Source organism: Thamnophis elegans, chromosome 8, assembly GCF_009769535.1.
Source record: "Thamnophis elegans isolate rThaEle1 chromosome 8, rThaEle1.pri, whole genome shotgun sequence".
Lineage (NCBI taxonomy): Eukaryota > Metazoa > Chordata > Lepidosauria > Squamata > Colubridae > Thamnophis > Thamnophis elegans.
The window spans coordinates 52624795-52646977 of NC_045548.1; the positions used below are offsets into that span (position 1 = coordinate 52624795).

General features: G+C 35.5%; 1 protein-coding gene across 1 annotated transcript in view; it reads right to left on the reverse strand.

Moving 5' to 3' along the window:
- Positions 1-21933, reverse strand: part of RUNX1T1 (RUNX1 partner transcriptional co-repressor 1) — a 152108-nt gene extending 130175 nt beyond the window's left edge. The window contains 1 exon segment of the mRNA XM_032223359.1: positions 21163-21933. The gene's annotated coding sequence lies outside the window, so the exon portion shown is untranslated.
- Between the last annotated feature and the right edge of the window lie 250 nt (positions 21934-22183).

Here is a 22183-nt window from a genome sequence, read left to right on the forward strand (position 1 = left end):
ACCAGTAGAATACCACCTCTGATTTGCAGTGTCCCAGTCACATGAGCTTGTTTTATGATGGTTTTGCCCAAAACCGGCATTTACTTTTGACAGAGAACCATGGGCCAATTCACTATATAACTCTGGTGTTCAGTTTACAACCACTTGCATAACAATATAAAATATGGTGAGTCACACGGATTACCAAATTTACAACTCTCATGAGTTACAATAGAACCTCATTGGCAGGTTCCATTTCAGTCATAACACTCATACCTACAAACGTATTTCTATTCAAGAAACAGAGTTCAAATTATTGAATGTGCATCCTGTCTTTTTATCAAGACAAATATCCTAAACATAAATATGAAGAACACATTTGCAGTTCAATAGCACTGATCTTTTACATCTGTGTAAGATTGACATGTGTCATTCAAGTACCCTCCCTATAAGTCTACTTGGAGTAAGTTCCATTAAATTTAACTGGTTTTACTCCATGCAAGTGGATATATTACAACTGAAGTATTCTTTTTATGAATATTCTGCCTTCCAAAGTACCACTAAAATATCATTTTAAATTATAGTCATAGTAGAGCAGCAGTAATAATTATAAGAATATATATTTCTATCTTTCTATTACATCTAAAAATGAAACAGGCGAGGAGGCAATATACGGTACTATTTTTATTACTTAATGTGCAATCTTGAAACTAAAATGTCTGGACCAATTTAAAATCCAGCCAAAAGGATTTTAAACTTTAACAATTTGTATGTCTCCCTAAAAATATTATTCAAAAAGTTTATCGTGTTGCATAACCATGGAAATGCTGAAAACATACATTTCCAAACAAATATTACTTTTTTCTCAATGGTATGAAGTAATTAAAGCCATATGTGTAAATCTGTGATCCGTGCAGTAGTTCAAGCTGCAGCTAATAGAAAATACAGAGAATGAACTCTGCCATATAAAAGATTCTTGTTACAGAAATATAATGTGAAAACCAGATGCAGACAGAAATCCTTAATCACAGATGGGAATGTAATCACTGGCATGCAGAATATTTTTTGATCAATCTTAACCATATGCGAAATGTATTTATTTTTCACAGAATGCAATAAGTAGAGAGTGCATTCTATTTGAAATCAGTTAACCTTAGAGTAAAAATACATTTATCTTATTCCTTCCACTCCCTTGTAAGATATTCAGCCAAGCTAAGGTTTTAAGAAGAGGGGATGCTGGGGCTTCCCAATCATTCTTGCATCAGTTTATCTTTCAAAGTATTTAATAGGATGTAAAGATTACACATATTGAAATCAACGTAAAAGAAAATCAAAGGCAGTTACCAATTCCTGCATTGCTTACTTACTTACTGTCAGGAATCCCTTCATCACCTAAGCATACACAGGATTATATTACCATTGGAAAAGAGAGAGCAATTTGTTCAGCAACAGCAAATCACATGAGAAATGCATCAGACTTGCCAGATAGATTACTCTTGAGCCAAAACTGCTGATACATAATTAGCAAAATGTTCATATCCCATTTTTTTTTAAACCTAAGAGAGACAAAATTATACTAGTAGGACTGTTAATACTTAGTCATTTGTCGGTGTTGTCATTCCAACCTTATCAGATCAAGAGTATTATTGAGTAAATAATAAATAAATAAATATAGCTATTGAATATTGCTATAAACCTTAGTCCCAGGAATGTGTACATTTGATTTGTATTCTGATCTCTAAATTTGATAAACTGTCCTGTTTATAAATATTAATTTTAATCCCTTTTCTGGAATAGCTCTTAGGAAATTTCAGGATTTTACTTTAACCATCTACAGCTTATTATTTTTACTTGAATCCTGGAAGCTAGTTTCTCTTAACTACAAATAGTCCTTTACTAGTGACTGTTCCCACTTAGGATGGTGATAAAAAAGTAATTTCTCACATTTACAATTTTACCAATAACTCCTCACATTTACAATTTTCAGTTGTAAAGCAAAGATAAATTGAAGTAAAATTGTAAGCAGAGTTTCACTTAGCAATCATTTCGCTTAAGGACTGAATTGTAGACCCAAGTGTGATTGCTAAACGAGGACTACTTGTTCAATTCAGTTAAAGAAGCCAACATTGATCCAAACCTTGATGAAGCATTTATTTATTATATATAATACATTAACTTTTAAGGATTCCATTTTTATACTTGGCTACTGGACTGTATAGTTACTGCTTTCTGTCCAATAGATATGGAGGGATATATTCAATGTGATTTTCCAAAACAGAAATTCCAAATCTAGAGTCTAGTTTGAAGCTATGGGCTGTAGCCTGGATATCCACAGCTCCCAAATTTCAAAAATTTGCAGTATATTGCAAAATTTTGCAAAAGTGCTTTTATGATGGGCAATTAAAGTGTAAATGTGATAAAATCGGTTCCACCACAAAACCGTGGAGGACAAAGTCGCGGTCGATGAAAGCGCGCATTTGACGTCATCACAGCGCGATGAAAACATCGCGCTGTGATCGAAAAATGTAAAAATAAAGCGAAAACCTTACCCTAACCCCCCCAAACCTAACCCTAAACCTAACCCTAAACCTAACCCTTAACCTAACCCTAAATCTAACCCTAAACCTAACCGTTAACCTAACGCTAAACCTAACGCTAACCCTTAACCTAACGCTAAACGTAACCCTAACGCTCTAAACCTAACCCTAACCCTTAACCTAACCCTAACCCTTAACCTAACCCTTACCTTTATGTGAATCGGCTTGCTTTAATTTTATTTTTATTTCAATTTTTAATTTTTTTCGTCACGCTGTGATGTCAAATGCGCGCTTTCGTCGATCGCGCTTTTGTGGACCGCGGTTTTGACGGGTCACGATAAAATCTGCAATATAAGGCCTATATCACAATGTCTGGTTTGTTTGTTTTTTCAAAACTAACTACAACAATTTATTTCCCACCATATGAATGAAATATTTAACAGCAAGAAATATTTAATTCTGATTACCAGCAATCTGGAACAAGAATAGCACATGTTTTAAAACGACGATCTGTTTTTCAAAATATTACCAGGCCATCACATGTACTTGGACATCAGTTAATGAACTAAAGGAGCTACTATGATCCCATCACAGAGAGCTTTTTATTCCTTCCTATTAAAATGGTATCACAAAGCAGAGATACAAAAGTAGTGCAGGAAGTAAAAAAACAAAGCATAATGCTTACTACAAAATTAAACGTTTGCATGCCAAAGTCAGCCCAAATTTATGGAACCAACTTCATTTTAACTACATACCTGTACCCTTGGGTCCCCGCCCCTCTTTAGTCATTTAAGAATGTAATAGATCTTATAGGGAGAATGAAACATAATACGAAGAATTTGTATTTAACAAAGAGAAATAGATTATCTGACATTAAAAATGTCTGTTTCAAAAAAATTTGTCTCATGGGATGGGATGGAAGAAAGAGAAGATTTTGGCTCTTGCTTATTTTTTCTATTTAAGAAATAAATGTCTATTCCCTCTTTCTTTTGAAAAATCCAAAGCAGCATATATGGTTCTTTCTCTATTTCATTTTATTTTCACAACAACCATGTGAATTTCCTTCAGTGAAAGATTTAGATTGGTCCAAGGTCACCCAGTTCGCTTCATAGCCAGAATAAAAATCTGGGTCTAGGATACTCAGTCCTAGTTTGTCATTCTACATGTTCAGCACACAGTCCTCAGAAGTAATCCCAACTGAGTTAATTGTATCTTCTTAGCCCTACCTCCCACTATAGTTATTGCACTAAGTTTCAAGATACATCCCTATGTCCTGCTGTACTGTACTGTGGAAGAATAGAATACATAGTTCTGTAATTATTAATAGACAATGATTGGAACATAACATGTGTTAGTAATGCAGATTGCATTAGCACTTTAAGATCTTGATATTTTGTTCCAGACTTGAAAACAAAAGAGATTTGAAACTTTGAACACTTCCAGTCAGGAACACCTGAGTTGTTGCTAAATTTGCTACGAACAGTGATTCAGCATCTATGAACAATTAGGATATAAAACATCACATTTTTAGTTGATCATCTGGTTTGGAGTACAGCCAACTTCACTCAACCACTACCAGTGGTAATTTAAAGAACAAAACTGAATATAACAACAAGGGGATTATAATATTTCAAATAGTTTAGGAATAATTCTAAAAGGAAAAAAGGATATTTCTTGCCTCTAGGTATGAATTAATATTTATAAGTGCAGAGAAAAAGCAAGCTAGCAAAGAACAGCTACTGCAAAATGCACTAAATCATTCAACAGCTTAGAGACTCTGCAATATATATATATATATATATATATATATATATATATATATATATATATATATATATATATATATATATATATATATATATATATATATATATATTTTAAAGTCACAACCCCTGGTGTGCCCATATATATATATTAGATTTTTACAACCCCTGGTAAGCCCCAATTATGGGAGGAAGCTAACTGCTTCCATCATCTGTCCTTCGGCTCGTCACAAGAGTCCATCACGACAGAAACCCAATATTTTTACTGTTGCCTTTGTTATATTTGTGGGTTTTTTATTATTATTATTTATATATATATATATATATAGTGTCACAACCCCTGGTATGCCCCAATTATGGGAGGAAGCTAACTGCTTCCATTATCTGTCAATCGGCTCGTCACAAGAGTCCATCACGATAGATCCTGTATGGCTAGCTGATGAGAGCTAAATAGCTTGAAATAAATCTATACTAGTCTCCATTTATTTATCAGCACAAATATCTCTCTCTCTCACACACACACACACACACACACACACACACACACATATATATATATATATATATATATATATATATTCAGTGTCACTAAATACATATATATTTATTTTTATTTATTTATTTATCAGCACAAATACTATATATATGTGTGTGTGTATGTGTGTGTGTGTGTGTGTGTGTGTGTTTTTATTTGTGCTGATAAATAAATAAAGGGAGACTAGTATAGATCTATTTCAAGCTATTTAGCTCTCATCAGCTAGCCATACCCTTACTGGGATTCCTTACTGGGATATATATATTCAAGTTCATTCAAAGAGGCTGTTTTACAATGGCCAGTATCCAAAGTTACAGTTACAGAATCAGTACAGAAGATGAGATTCTATCTCTAGTGTTTTCCCAAATTGAATTCTCAAATGAGTTAGACATGAGTTGAACTCAAAGTACTTATTATGAGAAAGAGCCTCAATTTCTATATTATTCTGGAAAGATGAAAATGGGATTCCAAAAAGCAAACCAAGCAGTTATTTGAATAATTTAGTGTTATCTCACTGAAAGATGTGGCTAATCAAAGGTCGGGTTAATCATGCTATAAATCTCAATCCAATTCAATATACATATTATATTCAATATATATGTAGTTCAATTCAATATATTATAGTTATTACAATTAATTGATTAATTATTTTTTTCATTAAAGAAGGTCCATTTTGTTCACTGTAATGTGTTCCTTAACAATTATGATGGTGGAAAGAAGGAAGGATGGATGCTTAGCAAAATTGTCAGTGTAACACAAAGAAAAAGCTGTGGATTTTTAAACTTGTACAACATCTCCCAGCTAAGTCTGCCATTTTTAAGAGAAGAACAAATAATAAACATAGGTCTTTTGCATGTAGTGCAAAAGTCATTTTGTATTTATGTACATATCTAACATCACCCATTACTTGATGATTACATTCTAAGCAGTCAGGTGCTTGATAAATTATCATGTTCCAATCTTGTTGATTTAATACTTGCCAAGAAGAAACTCTAATTTAAAAAAAACTCCTTAAACAATGAACAAAAATACAGTAAGTGATCCATCTTTAAATATGAAAAGAAAAATACATTGCAAATAGATCAGAATTTCATAGTCTGATTCGTATCACACTATGAAAACTCTCTACAAATATTTATTTTCCCTTTTTTATTCCATCTCCTTTATCTAATCTCATAGATGAGGGACCATCCCTAGAGAACAAAGAGAAGACAGAATCAATTATATCCAGTGTCCGATTTCTTCAGAATGAAGGCATCTGTTCCATGCCAGTGACTTCCACACAGAAGAAAAACATAACTTTGAAGGCATCTGTGTTCATGGTTGACAGTTGCGGATCTTAGGGACTTCTGTAATTGCCCAGCTGCAAACATTATTTGCCTATTGCTACCACTATTGCAGCTGATCTCTCTCTCTCTCTCTCTCTCCTCTCTCACACATACACCCAAAATTTATCAAAGAAAGTGTATCAATGCAAAATTGGTATCAGTTGCCTAAATTGTTGGTCTCCCCCCTTCATATTCTACAAGTACACTAGGCACATGGATGAATAAGGATTTCTCTTATTCATCCATGTCACTGACCCACCTCTCTGTTTTAAGGTAGCCTATAAACAGAATCATTAAACTGTGACCATCTTTCACCATTATAATCATTATATCAAACATTATTATTATCCCAAGTATTATCCCACAAAGGAGGAAGGAAGGTCAGGTATATTTTCTGCATTGAGTTAATTATGAAAATAATGAAGGGGACATAACAATAAATATTTTCATTGTGTTGCTCTTCTACAAGGCTCTCAACTTCAAAAATCTCAAGGCTCAAGGCTCTCAACTTCAAAAATCCCAAGGGCATACACATGAATAATAAGTATAGAAGGATATGGATAAAAACTAACAGATTGACAAACCTATTTTAACACCTTATTGTCACCTCAATGATCATCATAGGAAACCAGTTTATACCAAGCCAGACTATCTAACTAATCTTATTTATTATCCTTAACAATGGGCCTCGAGGATCATAAACACCCAAGGTTTCCTATTCAAATATCATTTTAACCTGAACCACCCTGTAAAATGATAATGCTTTTAAATGAATATTCTTCCTTTATGTTTGTTTAAACATTCATGCATGCTACTAGTGCAATATGCCCCAATTGTGTTTATTATGAAATAGGAACACCTCAAAACACAAAGAGCAGTTTCGATTGTCCCAAGGGAAAGCAAAGTTACTGAACCTTGGCTCATAAATGCAAGTGTGAAACTTGACAACTAACATCTGCCAATATGTATTGCAATACCTGTTTTCCCTTATAATTAGGAAGATATATTGGAGAATAAAACTTTAGAAATATTGTTCACAGTGAGATGATATATAATTGCAAGCAGGCCGATTTTGCTATCTTGAGTAATATTTTAAGATCCATGTTAGATTTTCAGACAAAGGAAACTCAATTAAGACAATGGCAATCTCTTAACAATAGCTTTGAAATATATATAGATAGATAGATAGATAGATAGATAGATAGATAGATAGATAGATATATATATATATATATATATATATATATATATATATATATATATATATATATATATATATAGAGAGAGAGAGAGAGAGAGAGAGAGAGAGAGAGAAAACAACAATATTAGGAATGAGGAAGAAATTGTTTTGATTCATATGTTAAAACAAACCATATTCATTCATGCTTCTCCAAACTAATATGCAAATCTAAATAAAAATATTTTATGGTTTTCATATTTTGTGATGCAGTGGCCAATCGAAAATACATGCTAGAGTAAACAGCACAAAAATGCATAAGTGAACTGCATATGAAGATTGTAGAATTTTCTCATGGCTTTTTATACTAAAAATCACAACATGAATGAAAAATTCAACCACAGAAATAGACCTGTTCAGTCCTAAATGCTATTGCTGTAGGTAATGCTGTACTGTTTAGCTTATGGATCAATCTAACAATGTCATTGTCTAAATATGTTCTATCTATAATAAGACCATTTGTGCCTAAATTATTGTGTATGGGATTAGTCCTCTACTCATTGTACAACTACTGTTTATTAATTTTAATAAATGCAATACATTTAAGGTTTATGAAAGAGGGAAGTATAGAAAAATAGATTGGCCTTTTATTTGGAAATATGTTTTTTGACCTGAAGCGTGTATATCTGATAAGTACGGATGTCACTTCAAGTCAGCTTTGTACAGAATACTTAAAAAACCTGATAAAGTCATGTTTGAATGCTAGGTAAAAAATGATAAAGTTAAGCATCTTTTCAGTCATTCTCTCAAAGAACACAACTCCACAATCCAGAACTGGAATCCTAATTCTATTATTCTTTTGAATCTGCTGACACATTTACCTTTTAAAGTTTCTCTGTAATATAGTCAGACTCCCCCCCCCCCCCCACCTCAGGAACAGCACTAATTTATGTTTAAAGAACAAACCCACAATCTGGCACCATTGTTCATAAATGTCTGGCAATGCTATCAAATTTCTGGCAGCTGAGAGACTTAATCGCTTTAACAAACAATTCTACCTGGAAGTCTCTTTAAGCATGCTTTCTTAATCTACTGTAGCATTCTTCCCAAATTTCCTTTGCACAAGTATTTTTGCATGCTTCTGTTTCAATATCAGAGAAAAATCATATTGGAACAAACATTTCTGTCTCTTGCTATCCATTCTTCCATATAACAATTCTATCATCTTAATTCTTTGGAATGCTGTCATTCAATAGCCAATACAGTTAAGGCCCATCTGAGTAGATGCTTTTAATCAGTTCATTAAACTGCATTTTCTCAGGCCCTAAAGCATTTTTTTTTACTATGCTACTTTACATTTTTAACTGGTTTATTTTAAATGTATCATCCATGCTTTCTATTTATATCATAATGTACCACTCTTGGATACAAACCTTTCATCATGGAGAACAACAAATAACATTTGCTATTGTTGTTTTAGGGGAAAACAAATACTTAGCTGAAGGTATTAAAGCAGATATAAATGATGTAAAGTTTTTTTTTTACTGAGGAAAAATCATGGCAAGTGTCAACATGAACATCTTGATGCCACCTTGTTATATGTATTAACACAACATGTTGTGATAAAATGATGAGAGAGTAGTTTGCATCCTGCTGCTCTAAGACCAATCAGGAAATGTTACACTGAAAACAGAATATCAGCCAGACAGTCCATTGTGGAAAGTCTTTTGATCCAGCGAATTGAAACATGACATTTGAACTACCACCTAGGGAGGTGACTGTGCGGTCATCATCAGTCAGGCAAGCAACTAGCCCATAGCTCTTCAGTTAAAGTGAATCACAAAGGGGAACTGGTTGGTGGTAATGACTGGTACTTATGCAAATTGCATATTAACATCCAGCCAGGCAGATATTGAAGCTTCCTATAGCCATCGAGGTAACTACAGGTTCCTATATAACTGAGGTGGGCCGTGAAACTACTTTCTCAGATGGTGGTTAACACTCCTCTGTTTTAAAAATGTGATGGAGAATGACCTATGTTAACCAATGCTAACCAATAATTTAAAATAACAATAGTCCAGTTTCATTGTTGCTACTGGAAGAACAAATTTATCCACTAGATGGAGTCTCACCTATAATGGCAATTATTACAAGAACTGCTTTGTAACCTAGGCTATCTTCTCCTTTAGATGTTTTGTTTCATTGTGTAACAGTCCACACAGATTACTGAGCAGAAACTAAGAAAAGTAAAGGTTCTTCCGAGACTTTCCTTTCACTTGTAGATTATTCCACTAAGGCAATTCACCTCATTACATATTCAAATGAGCTCCCGATGATGTATTATTTTTAGTAGGCCAATGGTTGTATTTATAACATTTCCAAAAGTCTGAAGAAAAATATGTATTTAAAACTTGGGTACATATTGCAATTACAAAAAATCCCTTGGCACATTAATCTCTTTTTTCATACTAATTTACCACATTTTGAATTATCATGTAGCATTTTTCCTTCATTGGTTTAAAAAAAAAATGACTTCACAAATGCTTAGCTCTTTCCTATTGCCTATTCTATACTTTTTATTACACACATGCTTTTAAAATTTGTATCCTGTGCATTCCATAAAACTTGATTAACAACGTGACTGAAGAGACTTTTTAATGAATACACTCAAGCATAATTTAGCCATTTTATTTAAATATGGAAAAAGTTGCGCTGAAAGACCTATTAACTAAGATACTCTTGATTACCTTAAAATTTTGATTTGCTGGTCTAAGAAGAAACAGGCACTGTATTATTGTGCAGAATGGGAGAGTAGTAGAAAATGAATAAATGTCATGTTAAAATAAAGAGAAAATATATGCTAAGACTGGTTTCAAAGTGACTTTTCCCCCCAAAAATTAACGAGTGCTACACAACGTACAAATGTTTACTTAAGAAAACACATTTATTTCTCATTATCATAATAAATTCCTAGCTTCATAATACTATTTTCCTGCTCCTGATAAAATTACTAATAAGCAAAAGTGCACATTAATCTAGAATCAGTTTTTCAGAACCAATTTTCCCCCCAAATAACCCACTCACATTAACAAAAGATTGCAGTGGCTTGCAAATTATAGGGTGTTATTTTTAGTGAAAGTAGTTCAATATTCATATTGGAACAGATGTGGCAGTTTAACAAAACAGCTCTTCAAATCCTGCACAAATTGAAAACAGGAAAACTGATTGCATTTTCTCTTATCACTCTCCTTTTCTGAATTGACACTTATGGCCTTCTGAAAATTTGCACGTGGCTTTCATCTCAGCAGCACCTGCTGATCAAACGGAAACCTAAAATTTTCACGAAAATGTTATGAAGGATTCATTTTCTCTACATCATTTCAGAGAAACATCAGGAGTTGACTTCATGGCCACAATTGTTGTATTATTATAGTACTATTTGAATTTATCCTATATTTTCATGGGCATTTTTAAAAAGAAATGAAATCACTGGTGACTCTTGTCATATTAGTTCTTTGTCTGCTTTAAATTAATTTTCATTTCCAGGCTTGCCTAACACTGATGAGTTTTATTGTATTACTGGTTCCATTTTATAGTGTCTCAAAGAATTTGAGATAATAAAGGTTTTAATGTTTCATATCTAACTTGTCTTCAAAAGATATCAGTACACACAGGCAGTAGACTTGATGATCCAAGATGCCAGCAAAAAAAAAAAAAAAATCACAACAATTATATCAGAAATTGTTTCTCTGAAATGGACTCAGAGAAAGAGATTGTATGATAAATGAATGGTGTAATTTAAATCTGTGAATCCAGTGGAACTGAATAAATAATAGGTTTTGACACATTTGCCAACCAATTCTCACAGAAAAAAAGGTAAAGCTACTAGTCCCTGACACAACATGTGAAAATGCAAACCCAGAAATACTATATATTCTTGGGACAATTAAAGAAATTCCTAAGATTTGCTCTTTGTAACAGATAGAGATCAAAACCTTCCCATGTCTTCTGCAATTATCCATTGCTATTCTGGTTCAATAATAAGGAGACCTGAAGGCAGACACAACATACAATAATATATGTGGCACTCCTGCCTTCTGGTTTGTGAACTTGTGTTCCATCATGCTTGCTTACTGAGGCACTCGTAAACCTGAAATGTCAATATATTCAGTCAATGCAAGTAAAGTAATGGGACTCTATTGTCTCATCCCATTGATCTTCTGTTGTCAACATGGATCCATGACTTCCCACCCCTTTCAGCTTTAAACAGATTTTAATTAGGCTTGCAGCTATTGGATCATGTTTCTTTAACTAGCTATGCATACACCTGACCAAGCACTGTAGCAAAAAGGTTAATCCCCTCCGAGTTAAGGCATATTTGGTTTCTAAGAAGCTTATTTACAAACAACAATTCTCTGGGCTGATTTGTAGTTCACTTCATTTTTTTAGTTTAAATATTTACAGTAGTAGAAAGTTTTTAAAATATTAATTAGAAATGTACAATATTTTCTCAATTATATTATTTCTCTTTTTTTGAAGACTACTGAGCATAATAACTATGTAAAAAAATATTACATAGGAAAAGGTGAGCCATGTCATTTAAAATCAAAGATTCTAACATTAAACACAAATCGTCTTTCTTTAAACTGTAGTATCACTCTTTTGACAGAAATTATTCACATATCCAGGTATAAAATCCAAATCAGACATCCTATTACAAGGACCCAATAGTTAAAAACCCATTTGAACTATTACAAAAGAGTAAACCTCATTGATCTGTCTAAAGGCACGTCTAAGTTAGTCTGCTTGGGACTTCTTATTCATGCACACTCATCCTGAACCCATCCTACAGAACATGAATGGAAGAACTTTAGTAAAGATGGATGAGAAGAGTTGAAGAGACATAAGCCATCTCTTTAAAAAAAAGATCATCAATTCCAAAATCATCAGAGTCCCCCCACACCCTGGCAAATCTTGCACAAAAAACAGTTTCTTTCCTGTTCTCATTCAATAAAAGAATGAACTATACTTTTATGAGGTTCATTTTTAATTCCCATTTCAGCCTGTAAAAGCTCGTCAATGTATCTTTTCCCCCACGCACCCAAAAGCCCCGGTTTCTTTATCGTGTTCTTTAAAAAAAAAACTAAATCCAATCAGGTTGAACAATTAAACATAAACAGAGTGGAGTGAGGAAAGGTGGGGAAAATAATCCCACCTTTTCAAATGCGGTTGAATAAATGAGGGGGGGGGAGGCAGGATGTATATCACACCTCTCCCCAACATACACAGGTAGATAGATCCCTCTTCTCGTCTCACTCCAGGCTAATCTTTAAATGTAAATTCTCCACCAGCTAAGAGGAGAGGCAAGATAAGAGGTTACATCTTACTTGGAGCCTGTTATCAACTTTAGCATCATTTAGAGAGAGAAAAAAAACACTCCGGAGATGGCTATTGCAGAAGAGGCAGAACCGATGGTACTCCCCCTCCCTTTCTCCCTCCCTCCCTCTGCTTGGAGATTACCTTCTGGCTGAGGAGCACACGGGCAGGAACCGAGACAGCAGCGCAGCGAGGGCTTTGTATTCATTAAACACACATTGCAGCTTATCTGAAGTAAAAGCCTTGTCAGGATGGCACATTGTGTGTGAGAGAAAAGGGGGGAGAGTAGGGGGAGAGAGAGAGAGGCAATGTGCATCAGGGTGATTACAATATCAGCCTGATCCAGATGGAGGCAGGAAAAATAAACAGAGGGGGAGAGAAAGGCATTGGCCTATGACTGAGAGGGGCAACTCCTTCTGGAAGTAGAAAGACCAACTTTGATACACACACACACACTCATACCTGCTAAGAAAGCAGAGCTGCAAGCGCTTTCCAGATCTCCAATTTTTTTCTCTCCTTAAGTTAACATTCACTTCATAAGCATCTATCTTTCTCTCTTTCTCTCTCTCCTTCTGAACAGGACTAAGTTGAATGCTAGGCAATGCTCTTTCTGAGCTGGGTGTCATGCCCCAGAAGATATGAAGTAAAAAATGGATGCACAGGCAAATTGATTTATTGTATTTATAATCTAAGTTTCCTCAAAGGGGCTCAGGGTAGTGTGCCCCACTCTTCTATGGACCGTGTTTTATGCTCACAACCATCCTGTAACGCTGCATTGGCTGAAAGGCAGTGAGTGGTCCAAGGTTACCCAATTTTTCATAGCTCCGTGGGGAATTCAATCCTGTATTCAATTCAACACCTAACAGAGGACAATCCAGGCATCCAGTCCAGAGTTTTGGACTGCAAAAAACATCTAATTTTATTGCATTAGGGTACAATCACTGTAGTCCACCAATCTGATTGTATGAGTAATCTGCCGCAGGGTATAAAATAAAAATTAGGAAAGTTTTGTTCATTTTCCCTTAGCATTGAATAATAATTTAATGTTCATTTTCTAATGATTAACACTCATACATGTCAATCCACCTGCCTATTTCATGGATTACTTGCTCTTTTCTCTTTGTTTAATTTTGCAAAATGCATAATATCGCACTGTAATGGACCACCAATCAAAGCTGAGTAGAATAGTTTTAGTTGTCGTCCTTCAGTGTAGAGCTAGCAAAACACGTTGTTTGATGAAGAAATGGGCCAAGATGGAGTTACTTACTAGAATATGCCATGCCAAGAAAGTCAATCTAGATAATAAATTTTATTACTGGGGTTCATTTTTATATACAATTAAAATGTATTTTACAATAAAATATATTTATTATCATTATTGGAAAACATTTGGTATAATGCGGCTAATTATGCCAATTAATAAGAATAACTTTTGAGTCCAGAAAACGTGACTTGCATTTCATTTGCTCTTTAGTTATATTTTATTTTTACATCCTTCCTTCCCGCCCCAATTTCTTCCCCCTAAATATAGTTACAAAGGGAGGAACAAAAATGGTGGGGGTGCCATCAATATGACCTACCTTAAATTAGGATCTGAACTATATGTCCTAATCTACTAAACTGACAACCCAATGAGCCATGTATTCCACCTCAAATTAATTGGCTTCAACATGTTAATAAAAGAGATATACAATCTATAATCTCTTCCCTGAACTGCCAACTAAGGAGGTTTCCCTTCCTTTTAATTTATGTGAAACAGACAACAGAGTAATGTAATCTGATAAATTAGCAAGTCATATTGAATTCAGTCTTTGACCATTTTTGGATTTCTTCTTTCGCTATTTAATATGCTTATGAAACATAAGAAAGACATTTTTCTAATCCACTGCTTTCCAATGGCAAAGCCAATGTTTATTTTTTTTAAAAGAATCTGTATTGGACAAGTTATTATTCTTTTTTCACGCAGGAATACCAAAGACTGACATATGAGTAGGTTAGAAATTGAGATCTCTCCTGACTGATGTAAAAAACAGAAATGTAATTTTTATATGAAATCAGAATAAAGCCAAGTAGAAAAAACAACACTGTATATCAAGTAACCAACCATCATATTCTACAAGCTCTTGGAGACAGTATCAAGTGCTATTAATTATTTGCCATAACTATCTTCTGAAGAAGCATTCTTCTAGGTATCAAATAGAGGCAAATATTTTTCCCCCAATTATTTGTCCCAGCTTGCAATCTTCCATGAAGCATCTGTTTGTCAAAACCAGACAGAGCATGTAAGCCTAGACTGATGTCTGACCTGATCTATAAGGCACCTCTCAACAAGTAGAAATAAGCTATCCTTGCCATAATATGATGCCTAATTTATTTTGGAATAACTGCAAAACAAAAGACAAGTACCCTACTATCCCACCCAAAATCTTTTTAGCACAGGACCCCTTTTCTACTAAAGTAAACAGATAAAAAGTCAAATCCAGCACTTAACATCAAAAGAGTGATTCATTTATATGGAAACTTATATCATACCTAAAAGTGATTTATGATAAATCCTCTGAGTAAACTAATAATAATCTAATAAGAGTCAACACTAACTTGATGACACATAATCAATCAAACTAATAATGTAATTTTTTCATAGCATCATTAAGATATTGATGAGACATCTACTTTTCTTTCCTATAAAGCTTATACTTACAACATTTATTTCTATTTAAACACCCTTAAGAGACAGTTCTATTAGCTTGCTCATCAATATAATTTACTAGAGCCAAGTACCAGTAGTTGCAACATAATTTTGTTTCAACAAATCAATTTCATATATAGGAAAAGGAAAAATTAGATAATTGTTCTCCAAAATTTCTAAATGTACATTGTGAAAAATAACAAATTATATTGATTTAAACTGGTATGTGTTTATTTTCACATATTTGAAAGACATATCATTCCCACTTCTTGTTATCCCTTTCTCTTCATACTCATTTTTGGGGCCATTAGATTCAAAGAAAACTAGCTATATATTCACAAAAAAAGGAAGTATGCTCACTGCAAATAGATCATTTCTGGTAGTAGCAATTTTAGATGTAGGATTGCAGATATGGTTAGGCTGCAGCCTTACAGAATAAACTCTATGGAATGCCGGGGCTGGATTTACACACTCCTTGTGAGCTTGTTTTTGGTCTAGCATATTATGATTTGTAATATATCCAGATAATTGTAATTTATTCAGGAAATCAAATTAAGATGACCATGGTTTAATAAAATCTTAATTCCAAATCAATATTCACAGCACTGCTCTGCTAATTTAAAATCAATCTCAACTTTATCTACACTACATCCTAGAACATAAAAGCACAAGTCGTGCAGTCATCTATGTGGGAAACAATGAATTTGGCCCCAGACCTACAACACATCTTCCAATAAAGAATTATGTACAACTATTTAGTTCAAAAATCCCTGTACTTATTTTCCAGTGCCTACTGCATACACTGCCTTTATAAGGTATCTTATTTTTTTATTAAAAATATTTATTAACACGTTCCATTACTTTTTTTTTTACAAAAAAGGAAGATATATATGTATATATGATATACTTGATGGTCAGAATGAAAATGTGTAAGAGATGAACCATTCATAATCAAAGCTGCTTGAAAGTTCAAGCTTGGGGCTATAAATCTTAATTTCAACTGATTCTCTCTTAATAATGGTTACCTTCCTATAAATCAAAAAGGTCCATCTGCCTTAGGCAGGGAGGCCTTTTTAGCTGCTTAATGCTTCGAAATCTAACATCTTTTCTTGCATTGAATATGTGAATTCTAGTGTGCAATAATGTGAGAATACCGACATATGACTATTATGCCATAATACCTCATTGCTCAGCTCATCATCACTTCGCTTGTAATTCTTATGTTAATTATGGTCATAATTACTATAAGCAGATGTGGTAGAAATTCCTAAGATCTTATGGCACAGTGTATATATTTTAGTCCTCTAAGATTAGTGATCATGTGTATATTCACACAATCAGGTGAAATAGAATGCATAGAAAATGCATACTTGGACTAAAATTTTAGTGAATTTCTGTGCACTATCCTGCATATCTTGTATTAAAATGAGCAATGTTATTATTTGCTACTAAAATTCATGCTTAATGTAAATTTAGCATCCCCAGCTTATCCATCACTGATGCATACTACAAGTCCATGGCAACCACATAGCATTTACTTCCTTTCAAAATTAGGACTGTCCTGTTTATGTAGCACTACATTATAATAATATAATTATGGTAAATTTCATTGAGACAAAACATCTTAAGGTTTCTTTCTTTCTTTCTTTCCTTCTTTCTCTCTCTCTCTCTTCTCAGTCTTTAATTAGTGTGAACAGACAGGTGACCCTTGTCATACAAAACTGAACTCTAGAAATAGAGCAAAAGTATCTCTTTCTGTTTAGACAACATACAGAGCTCTACTCTGTTCTTATCATTCACAATTACTTCCATTATGCCGAGGCAATGCTTACTTTAATAAAACATTCACTGCTCTTCAAACATCATTTGAGAACTTTCTTATCAAGGAAGGTAAAAAAAAATAATGAAGATGGATGTTGATGTCTATCAGATTAAGCTAATAAATTCTAAATCAAAATCTCTCTTTACACAATCATTAATCTTTTAACTATTCTTATTTGTAAATGCTGGTCTTATTCACTGCTACTTTTATTCCCCCATAACCTTACATAAAAGCAAGCTTGAATTATAATATAATTGTTCAATTTTTTTAAAAAAATCAAATGCTGTATTTAACAATGTATGAATTCATGTGAAAAAGTAATTATGCCATGTATTGGAAGGCTTTTGTCTAGTGAGATCATTCAGTGCTCAGCATGTTAAAAGGAATCTGGAGATTTTTAAAAAAAATCACACTGGAGTCCATTCTTCCATGAAAGATGCTCCATTTACATTCTAATAGTAATATTCCTTTTTATGTGATAGTAAAACTCCCATAACGATCACTTTTTAAGTCAGAGCTCTGAGAAAAAGACCATTTTTAAAAACTTCTATGCAGTCAATTCACAACAAATCACCTTCATTGAACAAGAGACAATTATTTTATTTCTGTTGAGTATTTCCAAATTTAACTTAATGGAGGCAGTGGAAAATATTTGGGATTTTTTTAAAAAAGATTCATATTGGCACACTGATTACCAGTTATAAATCCTTTGGAATTATCTAATATTTAACATCACTGGGACTGCAGTAAACAAAGTTGAAGTATTGAACAAACCCCAATTTCACGAGGGCTTCCCTGCCTGCAATGCAAGCTACTTCAGAATGCCTGCTAAAGAAATGCTCCACAGAAGCTCAGTGATTCTCCTTTCAGTGGCTGTCAGCTGAGCTCCGTTTCAAAACAGTGAGAAATAGGAGTTGACAGAGGAGAATTCCTTAAGCTTTCTGGCCATTGACCACTATTTCAGGTGCCCTTAGCTTCCTGCTTCCTTTTTCCATACAACAAACAGTACTTTTCAGCATAAGAGTATGATGTGCTGCAGAAACATGATGACAAATTGATACCGCCGAAGGTATACTTGTGGTGCTTTAGTGGAGGGTCATCAGCAGTAGCTTAACAATGGGAATGGGAAAATGCTATTTCAAAAATAAAATAGGAATCACTGAAATGATGGCTACTTTTGAAGAAAGACAAGCTGAAAGCAGCAGATACTAGAATGAAATGGCTTGATATCATTAACTACATTCCACTGCAAAATAGAATTATTACTTGTCTGTTGGTTCATTCATAAGATTTTCAAAGTGAAGCATTTCTCATTTGTATGTGAATGAAGATTTGATTTCCCATTCAGTTGTTGCTATAGGCTTTCTAAACTAAACAATAAACTATATTTATAATGTTAGACAGTACAGTAGTGGAGTTAGAAACGGAGAGGTAGAATTGACCAAGCTGATTCATCATGCACAATGAATTTTGATATGCTGTCTTGAAAAGTTTCATACCAATACTTTAAAGAAAATACTTGTGAATACAATGACATTTAATCATTGGCGAGGCTTGAAGAAGCCACCTCTCTCCCCATCTCCTGTCATAAATTTAATGACTGGTTATTGGCATGTGCTTCTGAACAAAATAAAATATCCAGTTTGGGTTTCTAGAAAAGAATCTTTGGAAAACAATTCTTTTCTAAAAATGTAGTTACAGAAGATCATGTCAGTTAGCTTTATGCAGAAAATTATTCCAGAATTATTTAAACTAATCTTTCCAGCATCTCTCAAAAAAGCAATAGCTTTTATATTTGATTATGATCCAACCCTTAAATCTAGTATAAGAATACCATCCATGCTATAGCTATCTATTTTCTACAGCCTCTCTAATCATTAATTAGCTGAATAAAAACTAAGTACAGAATCCTTCAGAACAGCAGGAGGAGCATCTTTTTCAACAAATAATGCCATGTCTAAAAAGGTACCAATTTGGGGACCATTTGAAGTACATTATGCTATCGACACAAATATTCAAGCGATAAAATTCTGAAATTGCTATGAAGGTATTTTGAGTTTATTTCAAAACTATGCATTTCAAAGGTGTTTTGAGTTTATTACAAAACTATGCATTCATTAAACAGTCCAAACAGATAAAAATCTGCCTAAAACTTAAAGGGAAAAAAATATGATTTGGTCAGCAATTGGGACCACCATCAGGGAATAAATCAATTTTCAGGAGCTGTAGACAGCCATTTAAGTCCAGGGACCTGAACAGATTAATTAGGAGGACCAATGTTAAAAGTTAAAGGGGTCAAAGTTACATTAATTACATGAATTTTTGCATTCCAAGACTCAGAAGTCATCCATCAAAGAGTGGGCCAGATTGTTATACTTCTTAGGAAATTCCCATATATATTTATTTATTTATCAGCACAAATTATATGTATATATATAAAATCTAAAGTGAATCTAAGGCTGCATATTTACGCATTTACCTAGGAGTAAGTCCTGTTCAGTGCAATGGGAATTGTTTCCAAGTAACATTCACACAATTGCACTACCCTACTATTTCCAGATGTGCTGTCAAAGGAAAGTAGTTCAAAGGTGTAATTCAGCATATGATAAGTTGCCTATCTGGTCCAAGGATAAATAATACTCCACTTACATCTAAAGAATACAGGAACTTGGCTCATATGTGCTAACTGAAATCCAATATAGTTTGAAGAGATTTCCTGACCAACCTCTCCTAACAGTAAAGTGAATAAAACTTCAAATCAATGAAAATTGTTAGTGATCAGTTGTATCTCCTCTATGTTTTTTCAATAGCTATGATTTTAAAGAAAACATATCCAAATTTATAAGCTTAGGCTATAATTCTGTCCTAAATGCTATACACTTACCTGGAAGGACCATTGAACGCAGTGACTCCTACTTCTAAGTAAACATATCTAGCTAGGCACGTGCATCACATTTTAAAAAACTGCATCTTGTTTCAGACCCCTTTTCTTAAAATCAGTATCTCCGAAAGTAATTTAATTAGAACTTTCAATTTCCCGGGTTTTTTTAATATAGTTAATACACTGTTTTGTGCATTTCTCCTTCCACATATTGGCATGTATTGTAGTGACACTTATAAAAGTTTCAGATTTGGGGGGAAAAGCAATGCCTAGTGCATCTTACCTGAAATGCATTTCTGCAAAAAAGAAAATAAAGGGTGCCTTTTGATAATCATTTCTATATTGTGTTCGGTGCAGAACGCGCCTAAGCGGCTATCTATCCTGATGATTACCTATAGCAAAGCCATCACTTACGGGTGTTTAAATCTATCCAACCATCTTGCATAGTACGAACCCTAACCCAGCAAGGAACAACTTCCCACGGGGACAAAACATTAATAAGAAAGAAATCAGCGTTATACCTTAGCACTTAGCCCTCCCCAACCACCCTAACTGCACGGCTCTAATTATTATTCGGCGTTCAACGAAATCATTCCGTACATGCTCAGAGGTGCTGCTGTACTTTTTTTTTCCCGGGGGCGGAGGTGGGGAGAGAGAGAGGGGAAAATCCCGGTTTATTTCCTATTAGCTCAGATTGAAAGCCTGGGACCGCTTGCCGCCCCGGATCTAGACGACAGGCGGAACTTAAACGGAGGGCTAAAACTTTTCTCTCCTGCGCTGGGTTGCTTTCAGAAAAATGTCGATGGGGCCAGAAGGCAGAACCTACGACGCTGCTGCTTTTCGCCAAGCAACCCTCCCCTTGGCGGGCGAAGAGAAGCCTCCATCCGAGAGGCTTCAAGGCTGCCCCTGGAGCCCGCCTAGTTTAACAGCGGTGCGGGGGGCGGCAGAGGCTCGGGATCCCCCGCCTGCACCCCCACAATCCGGTCCTCAACGCAGCTCCAGGCGCGAACAGTGCTGCTCTCTCTCTCTTTCCTATCAGCGGGGATGGGGCGGCGGCGGCAGCGGAGATACTTACACCGAAAAGGACTGGAGACTCCAACCATTCGCCACAGGCCGAGGGAGCTGAAAATAAAAAGTTCCCGTCCTTCTTGGAGGAAGATCCGACAGCCCCAGGCCGGCTGGCGGAGAAAAAGGCGAGCGAGGAAAGAGGAGGAGAAGGCTGATCTCGCTTCCTTTCTTCTTCTTCTTTATTTTTTTAATCCCCCCCGCCCCCCCACCAATCCGGAGGACCCCCCCGGTCCACACAACCGCGCACTCGAGTCCAAACGCCGGGGAAAGGGGGGAGGGGGCAACCGGGAAACAAACACAAAGCCCGAAGTCCAGCTGTCCTTTCTCCGGCCGGTGCAGCTTTGGTTGGGGCTGCGGGAGAGCTTTACTGGAGGGGCCGCGCCGAAAGCCAGGAAGGATCACACCTGGTTTGCAAAATCATCCCCGGCTCAAAAAAAAAAAAAAAAAGCAGAAGCAAAAAGAAAAAGCAAAAAAAAGAAAGCGGGGAAGCGAGCCGAGAGAGTCCGACGGCGACCGCCCGGAGATCCTCTTTTTGTGGGCCGAGGCGAGTGCCGAAGTCCCAGCGGCAGCCGCTCGTCCGGCGCTGTCAACGGCGAGGCGCCCGCTTGCTTGCCTCTCGCGAAGGCGGCGAGTCATAGATCGGCGGGCTCCCCTTGCGCCCGACCGCCTTGGGCAAACCGCTCCATGCAATGGCTGCGCAGACCCGCCCTGCAGGAGCGTCTCCGCCGCTTGTTTGTTTGTCTGTCTCCGCGTGTGTGCGTGTGCGCGCGTGTATGGATGGGTGGGTGGGTGGGTGGGTGAGTGAGCGAGTGCGCCTGGGTCTCTTCTCACCCCCCCCTCCCCTCCTCCTCTTCTACAGCCACCTCTAAAGTCAAGCAGCCGACTGCAAGCAGCTGGCCTGGCTCAGCTACCCAGGTGCAGAAGGGAGGGCTTAAAGCAGTGGGAGGTGATAGAGTTAGGAGACATCTGTGTCGGGAGGAAAGGGAAAAAAACCGGGGCGGACGGCGGAGTGTGTGTGTGTGAGGGGG